The 27,527-nt window shown below is 43.7% G+C and overlaps 1 long non-coding RNA gene and 1 pseudogene across 1 annotated transcript; both read right to left on the bottom strand.

Annotated features, from left to right (window-relative positions):
* Positions 1-1,747: 1,747 nt before the first annotated feature.
* LOC109945459 (probable LRR receptor-like serine/threonine-protein kinase At3g47570) lies at positions 1,748-3,354 on the bottom strand (annotated as a pseudogene).
* A 12,307-nt stretch (positions 3,355-15,661) lies between these two features.
* Positions 15,662-24,253, bottom strand: LOC109945468 (uncharacterized). The gene is made up of 7 exons (XR_004857663.1): positions 23,372-24,253; positions 22,226-22,404; positions 20,706-22,059; positions 18,994-19,350; positions 17,875-17,968; positions 17,605-17,749; positions 15,662-16,398 (listed from the first exon to the last, which is right to left on the bottom strand). It is a non-coding gene; the product is annotated as an uncharacterized lncRNA (long non-coding RNA).
* Positions 24,254-27,527: the final 3,274 nt, after the last annotated feature.

Here is a 27,527-nt window from a genome sequence, read left to right on the forward strand (position 1 = left end):
ATCATCTTGTCCCACCTTGCTTCCCCTTGTTTAGCTTCTGTCGCCATGGCTTCCAACACCAGCCTGGACTGCGCCGAAGGTTTGACAGAGGGCGCCGTGGTGATCACCTCCTCTTCTTCCTACAGCCAACCTAGCCCCCTTGTGATCACCAACCCACACCAAGGAAGGAGAGCTTTGATACCAGGTGTAAGGATCGACGTCCCGTGGCTGACGGCGAGCTTCGGCAGCGTGAGAAGTCGACCAACTGGAGAAGAAGACTTCCCAGACTCGCTCAGATAAGTTCCAGATTTTGGTGGGATGTGTTCTTTATTCAAATTGCGTCCTCTTCCAGAAGCAGTTGCAGGTATTTATAGATGCTAATCTGGGCCTAATCGCCTGGATCTATTATACGGCTTGGAACCCTAATGGGCCAGCCCAACAGTAATCCTTCCTTAATCCCCTTCCTCTTCAACCGACTTACTAAACCATACAAGTAGTAGTAGTAGATTTACCAGGGGCGTGACATGATAGTCTCAATTTTCTAGGCAAAATACTGAGTAGAACCAGCAGCCGTGTGTGGGCTGGCTGTCTCTCTCTATTCGGAGCATGATGGCAAGCGCACAGGCTGAGCGTGTGCTTTGCCATTGCGCTTGTGCCACCTTCCATCAATGGAGTGCTCGTCCATCCGCTGCTCTGCCGGTTGCCCCGGTGATTTTTGCGAAATGGTCTTCCCATGTCTTCTTAATGTCATTGAGTTCTTTCACCACCTCGTCCATCCTAATTCGCTGGCTTGCAGCAGTCCTGCAACAAGCTAGTCCTATTCTCACGACAGGAATGATGACCATATCCATCGTCTCTTGGGTGCTGTGACTTGTGCTGCCTTGTAGCATTGTAGCATCCAGTATTTCCAGCAGCCTGTAAGGGTATGCCATCTCGACATGCTTTACAAGGCTTGTGGCCCCATCAAAAGACGTATGATCTGTTGGTCTTAGTTTAGTAAGTATCTCCATCAGCAGTGGCGGAGCCAGAAATTTTTAGAAGCCTGGGCAACTTTAAAAGATCATATGATGTAAAAAAATAATACATATACTATAAAGTGGTTAAAGAATTGCTTACATGTATATAATATGCTAGTCTCGTATAACACGAGGTAGACTCATTTTTCGAGTCTTTATACTCTGAAAGCGTCGTGTTATAGTAGAATTATCAAGTGCTTTGAATAATTCCCGCTCTGTGTAACACACCATCAAGTGATTGAACCATTCATCTGAAATCCTGTTGCGCAGTTTGTTCTTAATTATTTTCATTGCAGAGAAGGCTCTTTCAACTGATGCTGTTGAAACTGGTAGTATTAATGACAACTCAATAAGCTTGTAGACTAAAGGAAAAACCATATGCTTTTCAGTTTCAACCATCTTTACTGCCAAACTTCCAATATCCATGCAACTAGAAAAGGCAGAATGTCTTCTCACATGATGAATATAAGTCTCAAGTTGGCTTCTTATTATTGCACGATCACCATCCGAGAAATCTGCATCATAAATCTGCATCAGATATATTACATGTGAGAAATTTATGATGCAGATATACAAGTTGTTGAAATTTATGATACAGATTTCTCGGATGGTGATCGTGCAATAATAAGAAGCCAACTTGAGACTTATATTCATCATGTGAGAAGACATTCTGCCTTTTCTAGTTGCATGGATATTGGAAGTTTGGCAGTAAAGATGGTTGAAACTGAAAAGCATATGGTTTTTCCTTTAGTCTACAAGCTTATTGAGTTGTCATTAATACTACCAGTTTCAACAGCATCAGTTGAAAGAGCCTTCTCTGCAATGAAAATAATTAAGAACAAACTGCGCAACAGGATTTCAGATGAATGGTTCAATCACTTGATGGTGTGTTACACAGAGCGGGAATTATTCAAAGCACTTGATAATTCTACTATAACACGACGCTTTCAGAGTATAAAGACTCGAAAAATGAGTCTACCTCGTGTTATACGAGACTAGCACATTATATACATGTAAGCAATTCTTTAACCACTTTATAGTATATGTATTATTTTTTTACATCATATGATCTTTTAAAGTTGCCCAGGCTTCTAAAAATTTCTGGCTCCGCCACTGCTGACAGATCAAGTACTTTGAGTTTTTGAAGCCTACCTATCCCCGAAGGTACGGTCCCAGTTATTTTGTTTCCACCCATCATTAACCATTCCAGCTCATAGGAGAGATTAGAAACAGCATTTGGCAAAATGCCAGAAATGTTATTTAGTTCAAGATTAAGATATTTCAGATGACTGCAATTGACCAAAGGGGTTAGAAAATCCCAGTCTTTAGTATCCACGGCTTGAAGCTGATTGTTGCCTAATTCAAGATCAGTTAAGCTGCCGTGGACACCAATATTAGGTGGAATTCGGCCATGAAATCTGTTCCCATGGAGGATGAGCTGTTGGAGCACAGAAATATTGGACAGAGAGGATGGAACTGGACCCTCAAATTTGGTATAGCATACAGTCATACACTAAATACTACAATATTTGGAAGTGTAAATCCAATATCTGGAGGTAGAGAACCTGAAAGCTTGCTATAGCCGAGATCTAAAATCTCAAGGGATGAAATGTTAAACAGTGTAGGAGAGATTAAACCTTCCAATTGATTACCTTGCGTAGTCAATCTAGCAAGGTTAGTTAGCTTACCTAAAGCTTGTGGGATCTGTCCACTGAAGTTATTCCATGCCAAGTTCAAATCTGTCAGATCTGTCAAGTTTCCCAACCAATCTGGAATCCTCCCTGTCATGTAATTTTCGGTGGCACTAAGGATTGTGAGTCCTGTAAGGTTCAGCACTGAAGAAGGGATGCTTCCTACGATGTCATTGTGGCGGAAATTCAGAATTTCGAGTTCGGAAAGACGGCCGATGGACTGAGGAACGTTCCCGGCCGGACAGGTGGTTAACACTTAGGTTGAGAAAATGGAGAGCAAACAAGTTACCGATACTGGAAGGTATATCGCCTTCTAGGTTGTTGTTCGACAGATCCAGGGTTTGGAGGTGGCTAAGATTCCCAAGCGACTGGGAGATGTTGCCTTCCAGACCGAAGGCTCGCAGGCGCAGGGCAGTGACATGGCTGCCGTGCTGGTGGCTGCTGCACGTCACGCCGTTCCACCGGCAGAAATGAGGAGCGCTCCTGTTAGAAGCGTCCCCATCCCAAGATGACAGTGCACCCATTGGGTCCTTTGTTATGAGGGATTTGAATGACAAGAGTGCATTGAGATCGCTGTTGCTGTTTATGGAGTCAGAAATGGTTGTGGACAAGAGGAGGACGACGATGTTGAGTAGAACTGGCAAGCGGCTGCAGAATCTGCTTACCATGGCTAGGGAACAATGTTGGGTAGAACTTGGAATGGAACTAGAGAAATATTTGATGGTAACCTTACCCAACTACAAAGCTATATATGCTAGTTTGGTCAAGAGTCAAGAGTCAAGGTCGCTGGACTTTATTGGGACTTCTTTAGCCGCCTTTTAAGAATATATGATGCGCACAATTCCTACTTAGATTGTTTCTCCCATTTATATAAAATTTGATTAGCTAGAACGGTTTTTAGTGTATTACCGAAAGCACTCTTAGGTTTTGTTTGGTTAGGAGTGGATTGAATCCTTTGCTAGTTAAAATTGAATAGAAATAGATAATAGAAATGAATTTAATCTATCTCAATCTCCTCCGATCTGAATGTAACCAATAAACAAGCTTTTTAGCCTTGTTCGGTTGCGTATGGATCGAAATGGATTGAGGACGATTAAATCATCTTCTATTTATTTTTGACTAGCAAGAGATTTACTCCCCTCCAATCCACTTTTATCCCAATGTCATTAGACCTTATTCGGTTACATGGGTTTGGAGGGGTTAAAAGAGATTATATCCATTTCTATTCAAAATTAAATAATAAGGGATTAAGGGAGTATTTGTTTGGGATTATAATCTGCCTAGATTATATAATCCAAAAAAATTGAACTAACATATAAAATCATAGTTGTGACACACTATGTGTAGAAACCTATGTCGCCTACACATGAAATCATAGAGTTTTAATGTAGACCGGCTAGATTTCTACCGCGTCATAACTTTCTCGAAACATTCTCAAATTTTTATCACATCCTCTACATATGATATCATGACACGTGGACAAGTTTCATGATTTTCTGACTTTGTGTGTGTTTTATACAATTTTTAAACAACTTGATGACAAGTTCACGGTCATGTTTAGTGAGCATGGTGCTCGAAAATTCTGGTCTGCTCCTGAAATCGGTCGTAACTTGTGTCACCTAACATGAATATCATTTTTGCATTCACAATTTTTCATTTTTTGAGTGACTTACAGTTCAAATCTGAATTATCCGAAGAAATTCAATTAAACGAACTAAATCTAATAGTTATAGCAATCACTTTTATAATTATGCCAAAATGAAACATTTAGGTCTACATATTGTAGGAACATCCCATAAAACGTTTGGTTGGGAAAAAATAAAAAAATACTTTGCCGGGTATCAAGGATGGCACTCGGCAAAGAAGATAGTTTGCCGAGTGCCACCAGGGCGGCACTCGGCAAAGTTATTTTAAAAATGGTAAACAATCTTTGTCGAGTGCCCGCAATCTAGCACTTGGTAAAGATCGCTTTGCCGATTGCCAGATCATGGGCACTCGACAAAGTGTATTTTTAAATTTAAAAAATATTTGCCGAGTGTCCGCGATCTGGCACTCGGCAAAGAACATTTACTTAGCCGATCTACCCCAGGACTTCATTCTTTACTTCTTCACTTACCACGCCGTTGCTCTACTTCTTTACCGCCAAGTGCCCACGCCGCCGTTGCGCACGCTCTCCACACCGGCTGCCGCCCACGCGCCTGCCCTCCACGCCGTCGGCCGCCACCCCCGCCTCCACGTCGGCCCCCGCGCCCCGCCGTCTTGCCCGCGACCCCCACCGTCGCGCCCGCGCCCCCGAGGTGATTGCTTCCTTCTGTTTTGTGATATCTTAATTAAAGAACCTCTTTGTTCTACATGTATGATTTATATGAAATGATTAGGTTTGATATTAAATCAAATTTATATATATGTGACAGCTAGGTATATTACATGCATGATATATATGAAATGATTAGGGTGTTTGACAGGGCTGGCTAGATGCATCTCATTATAATATAAATATAGCTTGCATGTGGCTATGTAGTTATGTAGTCTTGTTGTGCTATCTCTCATGGATTGAATATATATATATGATTATCGGCCATCGTGCTGGACTTCGCTTGTTGGCACATCGATTTATAGTGGAAGTGCTGCGGAAATTCGAGGTTCAGATTCATCAGCTGACGCCGAATGCTATTGTGGTGTTAGCGAAGTATGTTTGGGCGGTGACTTCGTATGGTGAGGAACCGCCCGCTGAGGTCTTCAGCAAGAATTATTGTTTGTATTGGCAGAAGAAGAAGATAGGTGGATTTTCACGTCCATTTGAAACAACTTAAAGGAATGGTGAGCAGCATAGGCAATTAAAATGTGAATCGACTCAAGCCTAGATACAGGAGCGAAAGTCTCCTCAAAATCTAAACCTGCGACTTAGCCATATCCTTTTGCCACAAGTCAAGCCTTGTTTCTTGTCACCAATCCTTGCCCATCTTGCTTGTTGTCGAACACCCACTTGGTTCCCACAACATTTTGCTTCAGACTTGGCACCAGGTTCCACACTTCATTTCTCTTGAAGTTGTTGAGTTCCTCCTACATGGCCAACACCCAGTCCGGATCCTGCAAGGCTTCTTCTACAATAAGGCTCAATAGAAGAAACAAACGAGTAATGCTCACAAAAATTAGCTAATCGTGAATGAGTAGTTACTCCCTTGCTGATGTCACTAAGAATATGATCCACCGGATGATTCCTTTGAATGGTGGCCCAGACTCAACCCCTTGAACCATGCCTTGATCTTGAGGTACCTATTCCTCATCTTGAGTTGGGGGTTGCACCATTGTTGAGAAAGATGGTTGATCATGTTCTTGTTGTTCCTGTGGTCGCACATCGCCTATTGCCATAGTTCTCATTGCGACCGTTAGAACTTCATCTTCATCTATATCATCAAGATCAACTTGCTCTCTTGGAGAGCCATTAGTCTCATCCAATACAACGTCATTAGTGACTTCAACTAAACCCGAAGATTTGTTGAAGACCCTATATGCCTTTGTATTTGAGTCATAACCTAGTATAAACCCTTCTACAACTTTGGGATCAAACTTTGAATGTCTACCTCTCTTAACCAAGATGTAGCATTTGCTCCCAAATACACGAAAGTACGAAACATTTGGTTTGTTACCGGTTAGGAGCTCGTATGACGTCTTCTTGAGGAGGCGATGAAGATAGAGTCGATTTATGGCATGGCAAGCCGTGTTCACGGCTTCCGACCAAAACCTCTCCAGCGTCTTGTATTCTCCTAGCATCGTCCTTGCCATGTCGATGAGAGTCCGGTTCTTTCTCTCTATTCACCATTTTGTTGTGGTGTGTAGAGAGCGGTGAACTCATGTTTGATGCCTTCCTCCTCATGATATTCTTTCACTTGAAGATTCTTGAACTCAGATCCATTGTCGCTCTTGATTTTCTTCACCTTGAGCTCAAACTCATTTTGGGCTCTCCTTAGGAAGCGCTTTAATATACCTTGAGTTTCTGTTTTATCCTGTAAAAAGAATACCCAAGTGAAGCGAGAAAAATCATCAACAATTATAAGACCATACTTACTTCCCCCGATGCTAAGGTAAGCAACGGGTCCGAAAAGATCCATATGAAGAAGTTCCAGTGGTCTTGATGTCGTCATCACATTCTTGATTGGATGATTTGTTCCCACATGCTTCCCTGCCTGACACGCTCCACAAGATCTGTCTTTCTCAAAACAGACATATGTTAGTCCTAACACATGTTCTCCCTTTAGAAGCTTATGAAGGTTTTTCATTCCAACATGTGCTAGGCGGCGATGCCAGAGCCAACCCAAGTTAGTCTTAGCAATTAAACATGCATCTAGATCGGCATATTCTTTAGTAAAATCAACTAAATAAAGCCTGCCATCCAATACACATTTAAAATCTAATGAACCATCACATCTTCTAAAGACAAATACATCAATATTTGTAAATAAGCAATTATAACCCATATGACATAATTAACTTACAGATAGCAAATTGTAACCAAGCGATTCCACTAAGAATACATTAGAAATTGAATGCTCGATAGTGATAGCTATTTTACCCAAACCTTTGACCTTGCCATGATTCCCATCTCCAAAGATAAATGTGTCTTGGAAATCCTTGTTCTTGACATAGGAGGTGAACATCTTCTTCTCCCCCGTCATATGGTTTGTGCATCCGCTATCAATAATCCTGCTTGTGCCCCTGGATGCATAAACCTGCAAGGTAGTTTAAGCTTGGGATTTAGGTACCTAACTCTTGTTGGGTCCTACAAGGTTAGTCACATAAGATTTTGGAACCCAAATGCAAGTCTTACCTCCCTTGCATGTAGATACCACATTTCTAGCAACAACTTTATCATTTTTACAAAGCATCTCATATGAGGCATAATAAGTATGATACATCATAGTTGGACCATTAAATGCATTTCTAGGCACATGAGAAACATGATGAACATGATGCCTAGGTCTACTCCTACCATGAACATATGAAGAGCTAGACGATGCAAACATGGCATGAGAATCAAAAACAACATCATGACACATAGGTAAGAAATTATGATCATAGCAACCATCATGATGAGCAACATTGGAGGCATTCTTAACATGAGCATATAAATAAGCATAATTCTTCTTGTTATGTAAAGAATGTGAACTACTAGCCAAAGGTGCCTTCCCTTTCTCCTTGATGAGATTGGAGGCCTTTTGGCTTGTTAAATTATTGGTTCCATTTTGGAAACCAAGCCCATCCTTAATGGAGGGATGTCTACCAATGGTGTAGTCATTCCTGACAAATTTAATATTTTCACATTCATTCTTGCAAATTTTAAGTTGAGCATTAAGATTTGCAACTTCATCATTCAACTCACAGATAGTAGAAACATGATTATTGCAAGCATTAATATCAAAATCTTTGCATCTATTACAAATAGAAACATGCTCTAATGATGGACCAACAACATTTATTTTTTCTATTCTAGCATTTAAATCGGCATTTAAACCTTTAAGGCTAGAAATAGACTCATGGACCAACAATGCAGTAGAAAGAATTTCATTTTTCTTAATCTCTAAAATAAGGGATTTTTCAACATTAACAAATTTATAATGTTATTCGTAAAGGATATCTTATTGCTTTTTATAATAAACTATCTTTATCAATAAGGGCATCAATTAATTCATTAATTTTGTCAACTTTTGATCCATCTAACCCTTAAAGAGATCGCTATAGTCTATATCGTCATCAGAACCCTCATCATTGGACAAAGTGTACTTAGGAGTATCTCGTGTATGTAACTTCTTCTCCTTAGCCATGAGACAAGTGTGTAGCTTCTTGGGGAACATGGAGGACTTGTTGAAGGCGGAGGCAGCAAGTCCCTCATCGTTGGAGTCGGATGAAGAGCAGTCTCAATCCCACTCCTTGCCAATGTGAGCCTCACCCTTTGCCTTCTGGTAGTTCTTTTTCTTCTCCTTCTTCCATTTCTTTTCTTGTCCCTAGTCATTTTCATTATTGGGACAATGTGCAATAAAATGACCAGACTTACCACATTTGAAGCAAGATCGCTTTCCCCTTGATTTGCTCTTATTGGGGTACTCTTTGCGTCCCTTCAATTAGTCTTGAAGCGCTTGATTACAAGCGTCATTTCTTCCTCATTGAGTTTGGTAGCCTCCACTTGTGCCACCTTGTTAGGTAGGGCCTTCTTGATGCTTGTTGCCTTGAGAACGTGCTGCGACTCATAGAGAGGAAGCAGTCCGTTGGTGATGTCATCAACGTACTTTGCCTCCTTCACCATCATGCGCCCGCTTACAAATTTTCCAAGGATTTCCTTAGGCGTCATCTTGGTGTACCTAGGATTCTCACATATAAGGTTTACAAGATGAAGATCAATAACGGTAAACGACCTTAGCATGAGTCAAATAACATCATGATCCATCCATCTTGTACTTCCGTAGCTTCGGATCTTGTTCACAGGGTCTTGAGCCTGTTGTAGGTTTCAGTTGGCCCCTCTCCCCTTTTCATGGCGAACCTCCCCAGTTCACCTTCCACCAACTTCATTTTGGTGATCACGGAGACGTCGTTTCCCTCATGAGAAATCTTGAGGGTATCCCATATTTGCTTAGCATTGTCCAAGCCACTGACCTTGTTGTACTCATCCCTGCATAGAGATGCTAACAAAACAGTAGTAGCTTAGGAATTTTTATGAATTTGATCATTAATAAATACATGATTATCGCTACTATCAAACTGCATTCCATTTTCCACTATTTCCTAAATACTAGGATGGAGAGAAAATAAATGACTACATATTTTATGACTCCATAAAGAATAGTCTTCCCCATCAAAGTGAGGGGGTTTCCCAAGTGGAATAGACAATAAATGAGCATTTGAACTGTACAGAATGCGAGAATAATCAAACGAATAATTTTGATTAACCGTTTTCTTTTTCGTAGATGAGTCTTTCGTCGTCGTCCCTCGGTGAAGAAGAAGAGGTGTCGCTGTCGTAGTAGATGATCTTCTTGATGCGCCTTTTCTTCTTCTTCCTGTCCTTCTTCTTGTTATTCGAACCTAAGTCGGTGATCTTGTCACCTTTTGGCTCATCGACATTGAGAATCTCTTTCTCCTTGTCGTTGATCACGGTCCCCTTGCCCTTATGATCCATCTCTTCGAGCGGTTAGTCCCTTGAAGAAGAGAATGACTCTGATACCAATTGAGGGCACCTAGAGGGGGATGAATACGTGATCCTGTAAAAAATAGCTCAACAAAACAAACTTGGTCTAATATTGAATTAGTGTGATAAAAAAAACCAAGTACGAATGAAGAGGATGAGAGGAAAAGAACTTCTTCACTTAATTGCTCTCATAATGTGAGTATTAAACTTAGAGCAATATTGTAAGTGAAGAGAAGTGCTAGAAAGAGTAGAATCACAATAACGTAAAGTAACTTAGACAAGTGACACATCAATTTTACCCCGTGGTTCGGTCAAGCGTAAAATGCTTGCCTACTCGATGTTGTGGCGTCCTAATGGACAAGGGTTGCACTCAACCCCTCTCAATTGCTCCAACGATCAACTTGAGTACCACGGTTCTCTTTCTTATCACAAGCTTTTCCCGTTGTGAGAATCTCCACAACTTGGAGTCGCTCACGCCTTACACAGTTGATTCCAAATAAACCACAAGAGTAAGGGGAGTAGAAACACACACACACAAGAGACAAAATCAAAGCAACACACGCACACAAGTTGAGAGAGAAGCACAAGAGACAACACAACAGAATTACTGCTCAAACACTTGCTCGAATCTCAAACTATCAATGCTCTAGCTTGGTCGCAGTGTCTCGGTGTCGTAGGATGTTCAAAGGATGCTTGGTGTTGTGCTCCATGCGCCTAGGGGTCCCTTTTATAGCCCTAATTAAGTGACCTAGAAGTTGTTGAAGCTCCATTTGGAAGTCCCTGGTAGCCTTTCTGTCCGTGGGTGCACCGGACTGTCCGGTGCACACCGGACACTGCATAGTGCAACGACTACAAATCAACTAATTGGCTGGTTTCCTGTTCTGGGGGCACCGGACTGTCCGGTGGGTGGCACCAGACTGTCTGGTGCTCCATGTGACAGTTGTCCTCCAGCCGACGTGGCCACTAGACGTTGGCTAGCTGGCACACCGGACTGTCCACGCTCCGCGCAGACGGTCCGGTGAATTATAGCCGGCAGAAGCTGAAATTCCCGAGAGCAGCCTGTTCGGCGGACCGTGCACGGGACTGTCAAGGCCTCCTTCATCCCATACCACCTCTAGACACTCGGCAAAGCAGTTGATTCCGGTAGTGTATCTAGCTAACCATAAGAACAGTATACATGTTTTTATACTCTATATATACTCAGGTTTAATATAAAAATTTTTATGAAAAAAATAAAACTGGGTCGGGTCGGACCATGCTGTGCTCGGGTCATGTGCCGCTCAGCAGGTCCACTTAGACATGTATAGGGGTACACAACGAATATTATGACATAAATATTTATTAATTAAGGACATATACGCGGAGTTGTCATCTAGCTACTAATAGATTTCTTTTTAATTAAATACTATCTTTTAGTGAACTTACCGTGTGGAAATAAAGTTGGGTCGTTGTGTAGGCAACGAATATTATGACATAAATATTTATTAATTAAGGACATGCAGAGTTGTCGTATAGCTGCTAATAGATTTCTTTTTAATTAAATACTATCTTTTTGTGAGCTTACCGGCCGTTTGGAAATAAAGTTGGATCGGATGAGCATGAGGCTACCAATCCAACTTAACGGCTGTCTCATCGCATGCCGGACTCCGAACCTGCTATCTATATAAGTGAGGACGCACCAGCAGCCCGATCGAAGAAGCTAGCAACTGCCCTCGCCTCTCCCGACGATCCAGCTCGCGTCGCAACGACGACCGACGCCGCCATGTTTTCGATCCCGCCGCCCGTGATTCCGGCCCCCGCGACGGTGGTGGGCCGCCTCCAGATCGTGTCCGTAGGTGCCAGTAACTTCATGGAGGAGTTGGACCGCATCGGTTTGCTCCTCCAGATGTTTCCATATGTGGCGATAGACACGGAGTACCCTGGTACCTTGCACGGCGCGCCGGCGGGGCCCGCGCTCACCACCGCCGCACGCTACTACGCGTTCGTGAAAGCGAACGTGGATGAGCTCCCCGCCCTGCAGCTCGGTCTGACCCTCTGCGACGAGGGCGGAAAACTCCCGGAGGCCATCGACGACTACGGCCGCTCGTTGCAGCTTGCCTGGGAGTTCAATTTCAGCGATTTTGATATCGCCCGCGGCCGCCACGCCCCGGAGTCCGTGCAATTCCTCATGTCCCAAGGTTTCCACTTCGACGTCGCACGTGAGTACGGCGTCCCCTCCGCCTACTTCGCGGACTGGCTCGCCGGCGTGCTGGCGAGGCTGCCACACTGGTGCCAGCCGCCGACGTGGGTGGCGTTCGGCGGCGCCTTCGACTTCGCCTATATGGTAAAGATGCTGTCCGGTGGGCAGCCGCTGCCCGACACCCCAGAAGAGTTGGTGGCACGGGCGAGGTATCTGCTCCGCGGCTCGGTGTTCGACGCAAAGTGCATGGCCGAGCACTGCGGCCGCCCGGAGCTGTGCGGTGCAGGGCTCAGGACCGTGGCTGCCGTCCTCGGCGTGCCGCAGCTGCACCCGGCGCCGCCGAGACTCGCGGGTCCCAAGAGCCACACGGCGTGCCGCATCTACACCGTAATGAGGACGCTCGTGCATGGTGGCGACGGCTATGCCTATGCCTATGAAGGCCTCATCGATGGCATCTACTGATCGAGGAAGTACAATGCATGCATGATCGTCGTTCAAGTTGGTGAAGATGAGATACATCGTCTTCAGACATGGTGAACAAGCAACCAGGCGTATGGATCGGAGCTTGGAAACATACTAGCATTAGGATTAGTTAATTATGTACCATCGGGATATATATAGGTACGTGTGGGTAGGAGTTATATATTGATTATGAATGGAATTCGTTATATATATTTTTAACTGTAAATATAGCATTATATATATATATATATATATAGGGAAGAGGTAATGGAAGCCCTGGGCTTCCGTTAGTGGGCGAAGCCCCAGCCAGGGAGACCGAACGGGTCGTGTTAGGCCCACTGGACGCCAGCCTGCGCCATTTATGCAAAGGATAACCACGTATCCCGCCTTACACGCGACATGCAATTACGCAAGCATAAATGTGTGTACAAATGTGCATAACTCATGCATAAATGGAATCTTTGCATGCCAGGAATCACGGGAACGAATATTTGCATGTGCTTGCATGTTACGACTGCATAATGCTGTGATACATGATAGCGTAAACCATGCAAACATTTAAAATCTCCCACCGGTTTTGAGATAAGGAAAGACGTGCTCTTCGTGCGCGTAAATAAAGGCGCAGTTACGGGAGAAAACAAATACGCACACATAAATATATGTAATAATGTGCATAAATCATGCATAGAAGGGATATTTTGTACCTTGACTCACGGAAACGAATATTACCATGTGCACACCGTTTACGACTGCATAACGATGTGTAACATGATAGTATAAACCATGCATTATATAAATCTTGACCAATTTGATATAAGGAAAGACGTGATGTATAATCGCGTAAATAAAGGGACAGTTACTGTTCGATGAGCATTAATAGAAGGAAATAAATTTTAATTTACAGCCGCAGTTCGCGGGTTCTGCTCGGGCGGATTCCAGCGTAAAACGTGAGCTAAAACATCGTAAATGAGTACGAAATTTAGCGTAGATCATATATCTGTTTTGTAACAGCAAACGAAGCCCAAAATTACGGCGTGAAAATCGCGTGCACCCAATCGTGCGCGGGTTCTGGCTAGGGCAGATTCCGGCGTAAAACTTGAGCTAAAACATCGTAAATGAATACGAAATTTAGCGTAAATCCTATATTAGCTAAAACAGCGTAGATTGATCACGTTCGATCGTGCACAGATTTTGGCTTGGTCAAATTTCAGCGTAAAACGTGAACCAAACAACGTAAATGGGTACAAATTTTATCGTACATCATCAATCTATTTCGTAACAACGAATGTGGCCTAAATTACGACGTCAAAATCGCGCTCCACTGGTCGACGCCGATGATCCCCGCGACCTTCCATCGCGTCCGGGCCTCCCCATCCACCCGGAACGGCACCACGCCGTCGCGGAGCGCGGCCTCCATGGCGGCGCTGCCGGCGTCGCCCAGCGGGGCGCCCTGCGCGCGCCACGTACGCCAGCGGGAGGACGCCCCTGGCGGGCACGCGGAACGGGTAGGCGCAGAGCACCGCCAGCCCGCCTGCACCGCCACGTACGACACGCGGGGTTGCAGCAGCACCACCACCACAAGGACGGCCACGGCGCCCAGCAGCACCACGACTGCAAGCACCATGAACAGCACCACCGCCGCGCCCGACCGGTGCCTCCTGAAGCTGTACCGCCGCGGACGCTGAGGCTCCTCCTCGCGCCCCCTCCACGACCGCCAACCCGCCGGCTGGAGAGCGCCGCGGCGGCCGGGGCTCTCCTGCTCACGGGCGCCTCCTCGCACGCCCGAGGGAACCGCCGCCGCCGCTAAAACCTAATCTCTGGCGGCGTGGGGGTGTTTTTATAGTGACGGCGTGGGCCCGATTCACGTAATATGCGCAGACTATATTTGCATAAACTGATACACACATCAGCGTAACTCGTATTATAAATTAGCGTAAGCACGGGTAGGTACAATAAGCCCAGGGCTCCGGTGCGGTCTGCACACCTGGTCAGGGCTTCCTGTAGTTAAATAGAGCCCAGGGCTCTAAATACTATATCTATATATATATATATATATATATATATATATATATATATATAAATTGTTATGTTTTTTTGAACTGTAAACACAGCAGGGGGCCGCTACAAAATTTTCTTCTTACCTTCACAAAGTTATGCTGTTTTATTAGAAGAGAGGCCCGCATATGTAGCGTAATCCTACCTTCAAACATTAATTCATGTATGCTGCTAGCTTCAGTAGTCAGTGAAGTTCATAATCTTATTCCAAACAAAGGTTATCAATGGCCCACATGAATCCCTAGCCATAGAAAGGATACCTCTTGGGAGAAGATTGAGATCTTGTTCGGTTAGAAGTGGATTGAGAGGATTGGGGGATTAAATCCTTTTCAATTCAATTTTCAATTCACCCCTACCCGAATAGGCTTGTTTAGATACTCTATTATCAACCTTTATCCATATGTATTAAGCTCGATTGGGTGTAAATTCCGCTTAGGAGAAGACTGTGACCTTGTTCGGTTAGAGGTGGATTGAAAGAATTCTGGAGATTAAATCCTTTCCAATTCAATTTTCAATTCACCCTTAATCAAACAGGCTCTGAGACTTTGTTTGGATACTCTATTATTCACCATAATCTACATTTATTAAGATGGATTATGGTGTAAATTAACCACCTCAATACATGCATGTGGATTATGGAGGTGGATAATAGAGTATCCAAACAAGGCCTGAAGGGGATTACATCTCTTTCTAGCTAGTTAAAATTAAATAGAAAATGATTTAATCTCTCTTAATCCCTTTCAATCCTTGTGCAACCGAACAAGTCCTCACACGGAGCAGATCTATAAAACTATGTTCATTACTAGTTAAATGCCCGTACGTTGCCACGGTTTCCATTTATACTCATCTTGTTGTCTAGGTGGGTGCAAATATGGATTTGGAACCAATAATAATGTTTGAATCTTTCGTTTGTGCATAATTTGTTTTTTTACCATTTAAATGTGAGGAGCTGGTTGACGCACGACGCCCGTGAAAACGGTGGAAACTGGATGTCTCTTGTACATGAATCACCAACAAGCTACGGAATGCAGGACACAAAACAAAATTTTGATCATGCAAAGTCATCATAGAGATAATGCAGGCAAGCATCAATATTTCTAAAACAAATCAATTTTGCCATTAGATAGATAATGCAGGCAAGCATCAATATTTCTAAAACAAATCAATTTTGCCATTACATAGAAGGATTGAGATGAAAGAACCATCAAATTCTAGAGTTTTTTTGTTCACTTGCAAATCCAATCCATGGTGTCTCACATATATGATGAGTTCGGAATGCTCACAGCTAACCAGGCCACCTAACCAGGCCATGTACATTGTTTGTATCTTCCCTACTCATGCCCCACCTGATATTTTTGCTGATGTTTTTTGGGGCAGCCAAATTAGTCGTGGGTTACTACTATTGCTGAATATGGCTGACAACATCCTGAACAATGTTGATTGAGGTTTGGCACCACTGGATCTAGAAGTTGGGCCACATGCTTCTTTGCAGTTCACACCATCGTCATCCCACCATGAATTTGTTAATAGTTTACAGAGGGTGTTGTTGTGTTAGACCTTAGTGTGCCAATAAATTTTTTAAAATAAACAATAGTGGGCCAGGGATCTAGGAATATCAGAAGAGCCTTCTTACAAATTTGGTAGGCATGATAGAACCTCCTCACACACCGTTGATGTTTGCTTGCAGCGGCATAGAAGCGACCATTATTACGCACAACAATCTACGACCACATAAACAATAAGGACTAAATACCATGAACGCCTTGCTTGACACCCCCTTGATGGCATTAGACCATTGCTGGCTGTTGCAGTCACCAAAACTGCCAGTAGCCTACATTGCTGAAAAACATAAAATTTCAATAGATACAAATAAATCATATGAATAAGTGTATTAGTACTATGGTAAGAAAAAAGTAAACTTCTTCTTTAGTAGTTGTAATCAATAAGATATCTCATGCACATTCAAATTTTCTCCTCTCAGTTAATTCCAGCCTGCAAGGTTGGAGTATAGCCAATCATTCACTATGATGTCAAACACAATGTTTAGCTTATAAAACATTAACAATCACACATCTGGAGAATATGGTGATGTAAACAAAAAAAAGAGATATTCCATTTTATGCTATTATCAACATTAGGACACGTATCACGGACAGAAACAAAAACTCACAATTTAACTCATGAAATAGACTGCATAAGTTCAACAAATAGTTTTTTTAAGGACAAGTATTCGTTTTAGTTCAAAATTCAATGAACGCAAGACACCACTTCTCTCAGGTGTGTAGCTCTGCTAAACATTACAGTCAGTAACCAAGTATCTCCTTAGCTATTTATTTAATAATAAATCTGGCTTAAAGAATATCAGGTGATGAGTAGATATTACGACAAATCGATCAATGCCTCATGTACCTTATATATGCATTATTTTTTTATAATATATCTTTCTTAAACCTCCTATGAAGAGATTGGCTGACTTACTAACTTTATACAAAAGCTGCAACAGCCTTAGAGAAGGCCATCAGCCAGGATCATCGTCAAGTTATTAGGTGAGCAAGTGAGCCTCAGCAAAGAGAGTTTCTTAGGCGAGCTTGGCTTGCTGCCGGGACCAGTAGACCTAGGTTGCCAGGACCCAGTCGAGCAGCTCCTAAAGCACCGGCTCGCCAAGTCGCTGTTGCAGCGAGATGCTCGCTCTGTGTACCGGATCAGGTTAGTTAACGTGCAAGAATGTGTCTCCTTTGTTTTTGGTGAACCATTCTAGTACTAAAACCCACAAGTGCCAAACTATTGGTTAAATTGGCCAAGTAATCTAACCCCGCTAAAGATTTTGCATAAAGCATAAGTATACAATCCCGTGCAAAAAAACTCCTTCCACAACAATTAAAAAGGTTCGGCAAAAGAAGGAAATCAAGAGGACCAATCAATAAGACAACAAGGAAACTAATTATCAGCTTTGACGAGTACATGCAAAGACATATTTTTGCTTTAGTGAGAATACAGAAGCCAAGGAATTCTGTTAGGTCGCATGGGGGAGATAATAAACTATACCTTCTTGTTCCATGCTTTTCGATTGTGAGCACATGTGCTTCAACTTCAGCAACATAGAATGGGCGTTAGATCCTGTGTTGCCCCTGCTCTGGTGACCATTTAGACTTATTTGCTAGAACTACAGGTTCTGCTTTGGGGTCTGCAGCTGGAACCAGAAAAAAGGCTCATGAGTTTGTGGATACTTTATTAGGCAATGATACACCAAAGTAGTGTACAAAATCATGATCAATGCCCTGATAGTTCATTGCTAATGTGATATGTCAACTTCACCATGCTTAGAAGACGAGTCAGCAGCAATCCTATGTCCATTGATTCTACTTCATCGATTTTTTTCTTCATTAGTAAATAAGTCAGGACTGTCTTCCTGCAAGGAAAAGGTTTGTTTGGTCAATGAAATAACCAACATGCAAATTAACTGGAACCTTGAAATTGTTAAAGTTTTCCAACTATTATTACAGGCTATAACAAAAGAAAATAACAGAACAGGAAGCAAGACATCTATTAGTCGAACAACATGTCATATCTAGAAAACCAAGAGTACATTACTTTGCTTTTATAATGCATTTGAGCATTTCTACATAAAAACAAAAGCGATGGTCATCCTGTCTAACAAACTTATCACTACGCCTCAGATTATAAATTTCTAAATTTACTGGTAAGCAGCTATGATTATTAGTATTTAGTATTGTGATGGCTGATTTTTTTCAAAGCATAAAAAACTGCAGTGCTAGCATTCTAGGGCAAAGGGAAGCACTAATTGTTTCCTCTGTACCTAACATGGTGAAAGATGCATATACCTAACATGGTGAAAGATTCCTATTGGTACCATTCAGTAGCTCCATAATGCATTAATTAATTTGATGTGATAAGAAGAAAGTAGAAGTCACTCTGCATGACATGAGATTTGAACAGTGGGTATAAGGAGCTAGAAACGCCGAACCATTTTTAAGCTAAGTTGCATGGCATGAACAAATGTTAAAGCCATTGATTTAAATACTCGGACTGATAGTAAAATATTTACTACCACCACCAAGGCCATACACTGACCCGATATACGTCCATTGGTAGATATGTAGGCCAATAGCTGTAAAGCAAATATATTTTATCAGAACTACACAAACATGACCAACAACATCAAAAAGCCAGCTTGTCATGCTAGGACTCTAAAGCACATGAATGAGATCAAGTCTCCAAAACTATGAACATGTTGTAACAAGAGCTAGTATCAAAGCAATGTGGCAAAAAATATTTACCCTATTGTAAACACATGGCCACTTATTTCAATGCTGGAGGGAAGCCTTGTCCTAGCTCGAGATGATTGCCTAAATGAATCATTTATTTCTTTGGACAACTCAATGTCCTACAAAACGAGATAAATGTAGTGTTCACCTTCTTTGTCGTTGCGTTCGCCACCACGATGTCGACGTCAAGCTCCAGTCCCACTATTGTCCCCAAATCAATACCATACATACCTAGTATATTACTATTTATTAGTCAACATTTAGAAAATTAGGGAGCTCATCATTCAAAATTGTAAACGATTGGTAAAATGTATTACTATTTAGTAGTAGTCTGGACCGCTACACCTAAAGGTTGTGCTCTGCAGGAATGGAGAGTAGTAGGTGGAACAACTGCACCTGGTGGTTGTGCTCCCGCGTCGCCACCGCATCGCCCACCTTTCTTTGTCGCTGCGACCTGGAGATGCAAGTCAAACTTTGGCAACCTTTGTCTTGGCACAAAGCAGGTCTAGCAAAACAATATACAAGTCAGTATCAGTTAGCAAGAACATGCATTAAAAAATAAAACAAAACAACAAGTGAAGCATATTCTCCTCTAATACAATGAGGTGTGGTTCTCCTGCTTGTTCTAGGAAAATAAGCAAAGAAAATTATAGATGAGCTTATACTGAATGATCAGCTCTGGCAATACACAATATTGCAGAAAACAGTTGGTTAACAGTTGTACAAATGTGTAGACCTTTTTGTTTAAGTAGGTATATGCTTGGCAAATATTCTAAAATGTTCCACATGATCAAATTCCAAATTCAATGACCAAATGGTTACTTACAATGACTGCATATATATTTTTGCTCAGAAATAAGTCTATCCTAGCCTTTGGAAAGCTACGGAGTGATTCAATACACTCCTAGAAAAACTAACTTTAATCTCAATTGCTCTCATTTAATACAGTGTATGATAATTGTTTGCCTTTCAGTCTGATCATTCCTTGATGACCGCCGGGAATACAACTTTAAAAAAATATATCAAGGATTAATTATTTATTTAAAAGCTCAATCATTAACCAATCAGTGATCTAAGACAAATTCCAATCTATATGCTTGTGAAGTTAACCAGGTTATATATCGGAGTTCATTGAGATGAAAACACATATAAATATTTATTGACACCTTCGCGCACCAAATTTAATTCGACCAACAAACAATAGATATGCCTAGAAGTAACATCAACAAAGTAAATGTATAGAATATCAGTAAGCTTATCACCGCAGAAGAACTGAGCCCTGAACTATCAAGACCTTTCACACAAGAAATATATCCTATGATACCCTACAAGAAATCATTTGCTAGAAATATATCCTATGATCAAATCGAAGTACGCAGCAGCAACACAAATACTACAAACTAAAGTGAATCAATGCAACCATTGTTTCATCATCCTAGAAAGTTCATAATTCTGTTTATACATCTTGTCTAGCAAGAGACACCAAACACACAAAATCAATGACGATGAAAACTCAAATTAGACATAATCGATACACAGTCAGTCGATTCCTCTTAGTTTGTCTACATCAGTTGACAACCATGACAGATAGTTATTAGTTACTCCTAGTTAGTTATCCCCACATAAATAAATAGAAGTTAGGGAGTTCATAGGAGGGCAACAGGAGCGAGCTTCCCTGAGTGTATGCATCCATCATCTTAACACAGCGAAAGGGTGGCTATGTCTTGGGTCATGACCCCATCCATACAGAAACAACAAATCACTTGTTCACGCTGAGAAGGTCGATCGAGGGGAGAGAAAGAAGGGGAGGAGTGCCATGTCAAGGAACCCTTGGTGGAGCTCCAGGAAGCTGCGTTCTACCTCGTGCGTCGCGACATGGCGGTCCTGGATCACGTGCGCCGCGGCGAGAACGACGCCCAGCTCCACCACCCGTAGTGGCCATCATACAATGTCGCTCCCTTAGGAGATGACTGGATTTCGTCGCCTGTCATGCCGTCCTGCCATTAAAACGAACACATCGTCAGATCTCTATGTCCTTCCTCGATAATAGATCTAGGTGGAGGACTTGCCTCTGTCATTAGCAGATTCTCCGTGCAGGTGGACGAACATGGCATGCCTGGATCCAGTGTCTATCACAGCCGCGGTGCGCGCGGAGGGCGTCTGCTAGGCACAACGACTTGCCCTTCTCATTGGCGCCTGGATCGGTGCCAACACTTACCTTCTTCCCAAACTCAACTTCACTAACATCAGCATCGATCGATAGAATCTAACATGGACAATAACAATGTGGTGAGACTATATCCTACTAAAATTAACAATTACAGAAACATATAGTAGTGCCTTTAAGATCTCACCTCATCCATCAGATACCTCTCAAACTTAATAGCGGATTTTGGTAGCAATACACCGACAGATTTCTTTAAGAATAAAACAATTTTGTCATAACAATAAAGTATATAAAACTATCAACTTCTAAAAACTTCAGCAGATACATGTGCACTCCTTTAATACAATTTCACACGATTGTACATCGATTCTGGTATAGAAAAAGTTGACAATCAAACATTGAGAAAAAGTTGACGATCAAACAAAACTTAAATAGCAAGTAAACATTGATAACCAAACAGAGTAAATATTACAAATCTGTTGGTCAAGATGTTCTATTACCCTTCAGTAACCTTGGCTACCAGGGAATCCAAAGACCATTTATAAACTGCGAGCTGAAAATGAATATCAAATAACCTTCAAATAAAAATGTTTAGGTGCAGTCATACAGAGAGTTTGCTAGAACTATAACTCGATGTCTCACTATGAATTGAAGGTGCAAACGAAATTTGAAAACTAAATTAAAGCACTGAATGTAGGTTTACTATGTATCTAGATATAGTGTAATATAGATGCATAGCAAAAGCTATATCCCTGAACAAGCCAAATCAACTTACAGTTAAGAACAGTGGTAAAAGCTTGGATAAATTCTGAAATTGACCATTAACAAATAGAAATGACTTGACAAAATTTTAAATTTCAAGGAGCTCTAATTAATGCATAATTGTTTGTCTAAATGCAATGGCATGTCGAAACTTAATAAAAGCATTAGGAACTGCAATTGTCATACCTCGCTCTAGCAGGATGTCAATGATTAGAGAGAGAGTTGTCGGAGAGTGAAAAGGTGCACACCCCTCCTCGCCCTTCGTGTTCAGCAAGCTTGAGAGCCCTAAAAAAAGTTATCAAAGCCAACAGGACATTATTGTCGCGAAACACAGCTCATCAGGTGACACTAATCAGATCACCGTATATGGTACACATAAGTTACTAAAATTCAAAAAACAATAGTAGTGTCAATAACAATAAAGTTATTTAATGAGTCTAAATATCATTACATGATTCCCGACCTAAGTTGCTTTGAGTCTGGTAGTAATCTATAGTCTCATGGTATTACACTGAAATTTACCCATCTGCCCAGTTACACTGAAATTTACATTGACAAGTTTCCAATAGCAATAAGCATGTAAGCTGAAGCTTCTGAGTTCTGACATCATCCTCAATCTACAATTGCACCCTGAAAACGTGAAACGTTAGTAAAGGGACCTCATACTCGACTTTAATGTGCTAAAAAGCACCATCACCAGACAGGGTAAAAGTGAATTCCATTAACTGCACATAAGTTACAGCAAAGAACAATCATATGCCTATTTATAAGGAATTCAGGCATTGCAACAGCATATGAAGCCGAAAACTAATGAATAAAGCAGCTAGCCAGTGATTTAAGATAATGCAAAGTTTATTCCAAGGCTCTAGGACAGACTGCTTGTCTTCCTTTTATATTCAATGTTACAAAAATTATCTATAGCTGGATAGTTAATCTAGCCCTAGACGATGGGAATCTAAAGTCCATGTGCCAGCAAGAAGTCAGTCCGATTCCAGCCAGCAAGAAAGAAATCATCAACTGGATTGTCAACACATGAGTATCAAAATAATAAAAACATTACACATCAGTAGCAAGGAAATGTAGTTAAAAATAGCAACGAATTTCAATCCCCAAAACTGAAATTTGTTTTTGTTTTCTATCATAATGCAGTCAAAAGTCTAATCCAAAACCTCACAAGACAGTAAGCTTTATACCGATCCATATGGTCATGGTAGCTTTCCATATACACAATCAAGTATGGTGGACACGAAGGAAATGCTAACCAAAATCAGCTCGATTATAACTGGGTCACTGAACGGGCATCAATTGAACACTACCAAAAACTGTCAACATTCATCTGAGCCCCAGACAGGTAGCTGAATTACACGACAGATAACCCTGAATCGCATGCAATACTCGAAAAGGCAAGCATAGGAATCGCCCAATCCCAAAACTACATCTCCATCGCAGGGGAGCGCTATCCCAAAAATCACCACGCAACACAATTTGAAGCCTCCCAGCTCGTAGAAACCAAACTAATCAGATCGAACTGAGGCGGGGCGGGAGGGACGAGAGCCGGGTGAGAGGGGACGAGGAGGTTAGGGTTTTGAGCGCGTACCACCAGGAGTATGCGGTGCGTCCGTCGACCCTGAGCGCGAGGAGGAGAATGAAGCAGAAGAGCGCGGCGTGCGCCGCGGCCGCCTGGGCCGTCTTCCCCATCCCTGCCCACGTGTGCCCCCCTCGCTGCTGCATCCCTCCTGCTCCCTAGGCACCCAACGGGAAAGTCAAATCTCCCCTTCTCCGCCGGCTCCGCTTCCTTGGACTCGATGCTCGGAGATGGGCCCGAAAACTCGGAGAAATGGGGGATGAAAAGGAACACGGGTACTAGGGTTTCTCTCTCTAGTCTAGCGATGGAGCCGTGGAGAGAGTGGATGGCTGCCGAAGAGGATGGATCGGGTCGGTCGCAATGCGTTCCACCGAGCCCAGAGTCTGAGACACCAAGAGTGAAGGAAACTGAAGAAGGCAGTATGGTGGACACCAAGAGTGAAGGAAACTGAAGAAGGCATTATGGGGGGCCTAGCCTGAGGGAGATTTTGGCGAACAGCTCGTCGGTCTTGTCGTCTGCGGCGAGGCTGATGTCGGTGATGGTGACAGGTGCTGGAGCACTGCTCGCCCTAGCCAACGAGAAAGTAGTAGACCTCGACGCCGATGGTGGGGAGGCGAGAGAACGGGACGGCGAGGGAAGATCTTCTCGGCCACTACCCACGAGCATTGTGGGCTTCCCCAAGACGGCGCCCACGGCGAGAAAGTCGGGGGAGGTCGTCGACGCCGCCACGGCCGCGGCTGCGACGGGGGTGGTGAGGCGCAAGCGCTCGGCGTGGGCATGGGATGTGCGCAGAGCGAGAGGCGGAGGGAGGAGAACGTGGGGACGATGGTGGAGATGACGGAAGCAGTTGCCAAGGAGAAGAGGGAGATGATGTGAACGCACAAATGGATCTGGTGGTTGTGCGGAGGGACGCGGCTGATGGCTGGCGCGACATCCAACGGTGTGAGCGAAAGTTGTTCGCAGGGGAGAGGGCGCGGAGGCTCTGCGGTGATTGGCTGATTGCGGAGGGCGGCATCCGATGGAAGGTGTTGCTAATAGAACGGACCGACGGTGCAGATCGATAGATGGCAGAACGGCAGGCTACCCTTGCTATCTTAATAAGTAGTAGAGATTTACACCAACAAATTGTATGCACAACAACTGTATTTGTACCTGCGCACGGATTACAGGAACGATGATGCTATACCGTGTGTCCACAAAGACAAGGGCACCAACTACCATAAAAAATTAAATCCATGGGATGTTATTACTTTGGCACCAACTACCATTATCCAAGACGTTAAAAACAATGATATTATCCAATACGTGTGATATCCTACAAAGATTTTCATTGTCACGAACTATGACCAAAATACTAGAGCTTCGACTATGGCTGACGAAGAGTCGCCACGAGACCGCAACTCCGTCGAATCGATCACAGCGATAAACATAAAATATCTTGAAAAATAAGAAAATTTGCTATTCGGTCATATTTCCAATATTATTAAAAAAATTCACAATTACAAATATATACCAATATTCGTTGGCAATTAAATAACGACTGCTGAAACTATGAAATAAAATACTAAAAAAATTAACTTGTTTATGGAGAAGGCTCGGACATGGAGCGGTGGTGCGGGTGGAGAGCTCGACAGACGTGGCCGGGGCTAGGGCGGCGGCCGGCTAGACGGGGCTGGGGCCGGGGCCGGGGAGGACGGCGATGGGGCCGAGGCCAGGGGCGGTGGCACGGCGTGGCTGCTATTCGGGCGAGAGGAAGGAAAGAAGAAAGAGAGAAGAAGCCGACACCCACGGTATAAATCCGTTAATTTTCGGCGGCCAGGGTACGACCGCCGAAAATAAGAAGTTATTTTCGGCGGCCGTGTCAGAAGCCGCCGAAAATAAGCTTAGTTTCGGCGGTCAGATCCAGCCGCCAAAAGTAAGCGGTTATTTTCGACGGCTTCGACCTGGCCGCCGAAAATAACAGCGGCCGTCGAAAATGAGTAGGAGTGTTGTGATTACCCAATACGTATGATATCCTACACAGATTTTCATTGCTCTTTATATGTGTGTTGTGGACATGTTTCAACCGGAAGACATGTTTGAGTGTGTTTAAAATTTAGACTCGAAGCAAAATTTAGATAATTGCAAGGTGTCGAATAGAAAGTATACACCTTCTTTTTTCTGTTATTCAGACTTATGGTTGTTAATAACTAGTTGTCTGTGCTTTGCTACAGTTTTTATATGTCACATAAATAGGTATTGCGATATTTATTCAAATATAACTATTATTTATTGTAAAATAGTAAGGTATGTGTGGTTTGGTGGGTAGCCCTAAATTTTTGGAGTAGAAAGGGTGGGTTCAAGTGCTCACTCTGCACTATTATTTTTATATAATCTCTTAAAATGAAACAGCGCACATTCGCATCCAAGAAAGCCCTCCACGTTAATACGTCACCACGATGTATGGGTACCGTCAATTTAGGCTCCAATGCGATATCAGCCGTTGGATCTTAACCAAACAGTAAATATCTCTCTGGAAGATATGTGAAAGCTCAGGTTACATCTACAAGGTAACAATGTGTCGCATTTTGAACGTGCTCTGATATATAATCTCTACTATACTCTATAAGTGTCTCGTGTGGTCGTCCACACCTTCACCGTGCCCCCGCCTCCTCTCTGACGCTCGCGCCCGCGATTCTAGCGTTGTCGCGCCCCATCTGCGCCCCTGCCCTTTGCCTCAGCCGGCGTCCAGATACACCGTGCCCCCGCCCCCACCCCACGACCGCCATTCCTGGGATGCTGCACCCCCATCCTCGCCCTTGTTGTCGCCCTTCAATTCACATGCGGCCCTTCCATCCATGTGGCGCATTGCCACGGTCCATAGCTATCGCGCCATTCTCGCCCACATGTCGCGCCCGCCATCCTCGCCTATCGTCGGCGTCGCCCAAAATACACGTCGTCGTTCCGCCCCGACCTCCTCCCCTCTGTCTCGTTAATCACCTAGCTTGCCTCCTGCCTCGTCAAGACAGTCTCCGTGCTGTTGAGCGCCTTCCCCACCCGCGTCACGAGGAGCTTGTTGCGAGTGCCACCCTCGACGATCGACATGATGCCGCCTCCGGTCCGCATCCCTTCGACCATCTGCTTGCCTGTTCTAGGCCTCCGAATGTCCGTGTGCCACTGGCTCCGTTGTTCTGACCATCCACGCGTTGCTTGCTGCAGACCAGCTCCCACCTGCTCCAGCCATCCGCTACCCCTCCGCCGCCCCATGTGGCAGGCGGCGTGCTATTGTTGCACTACTGCCGGGCTGCCGCCGTCGCCCAACCCTAGAAAACCCCGACCAACAGTACCTCCAAACCCCCTTTGTGCCCCACCACAGCAACTCCTGTCGGCCCCTCCATGCTCGTCGAGTTCAGGTGGTGCCAGCAGCCCTGTTATTTTCTCTTTTGTTTGATTTGAAGCCCTTGTCGGTAGATTCCAGGATTTTTAGATGCTAATTGAAAGGGAATTAGGCTTACACCTAGTTCCTAAATAATTTTGGTGGTTGAATTGCCCAACACAAACAAATTGGACTAACTATTTTGCTCTAGTGTATAAGTTATACAGGTGCCAAAGGTTCACAACATGCAAATTAAAAGGACCAAAGTTGGGTTCCAATGTGTGAGCTAAAGGCATCCCGAAGGCTCCCTGGTCTGGCGCACCGGACTGTCCGGTGGCGCACCGGACAGTGTCCGGTGCACCAGGGGACTTCTCTCTAAACTCCTCAGTCTCAGAAAATTCTTAGAGCCGGCACGCTAAAATTTACCGGACTGTCCGGTGTACACCGGACAGTGTCCGGTGCTCCAACGGGACGCGGCTCAGAAACTCGCCAGCCTCGGGATTTCACGAAGGCTGCTCCGCTATAATTCACCGGACATGTCCGGTGCATCCTCGGAGCAACGGCTACTTCGTGCCAACGGCTACCTGCAACGCATTAAATGCGCGCGCAGCGCGCGCAGAAGGCAGGCGCGCCCATACCGGCGCACCGGACACTGAACAGTTCATGTCCGGTGCGCCACCGGACATCGAGGCGGGCCCAGAAGTCAGAACTCCAACGGTCAGATTCCAACGGCTCTGGTGACGTGGCTGGGGCACCGGACATGTCCGGTGTGCACCGGACTGTCCGGTGCGCACCGGACTGTCCGGTGCGCCA

Source organism: Zea mays, chromosome 4, assembly GCF_902167145.1.
Source record: "Zea mays cultivar B73 chromosome 4, Zm-B73-REFERENCE-NAM-5.0, whole genome shotgun sequence".
In the NCBI taxonomy this organism is placed as follows: domain Eukaryota; kingdom Viridiplantae; phylum Streptophyta; class Magnoliopsida; order Poales; family Poaceae; genus Zea; species Zea mays.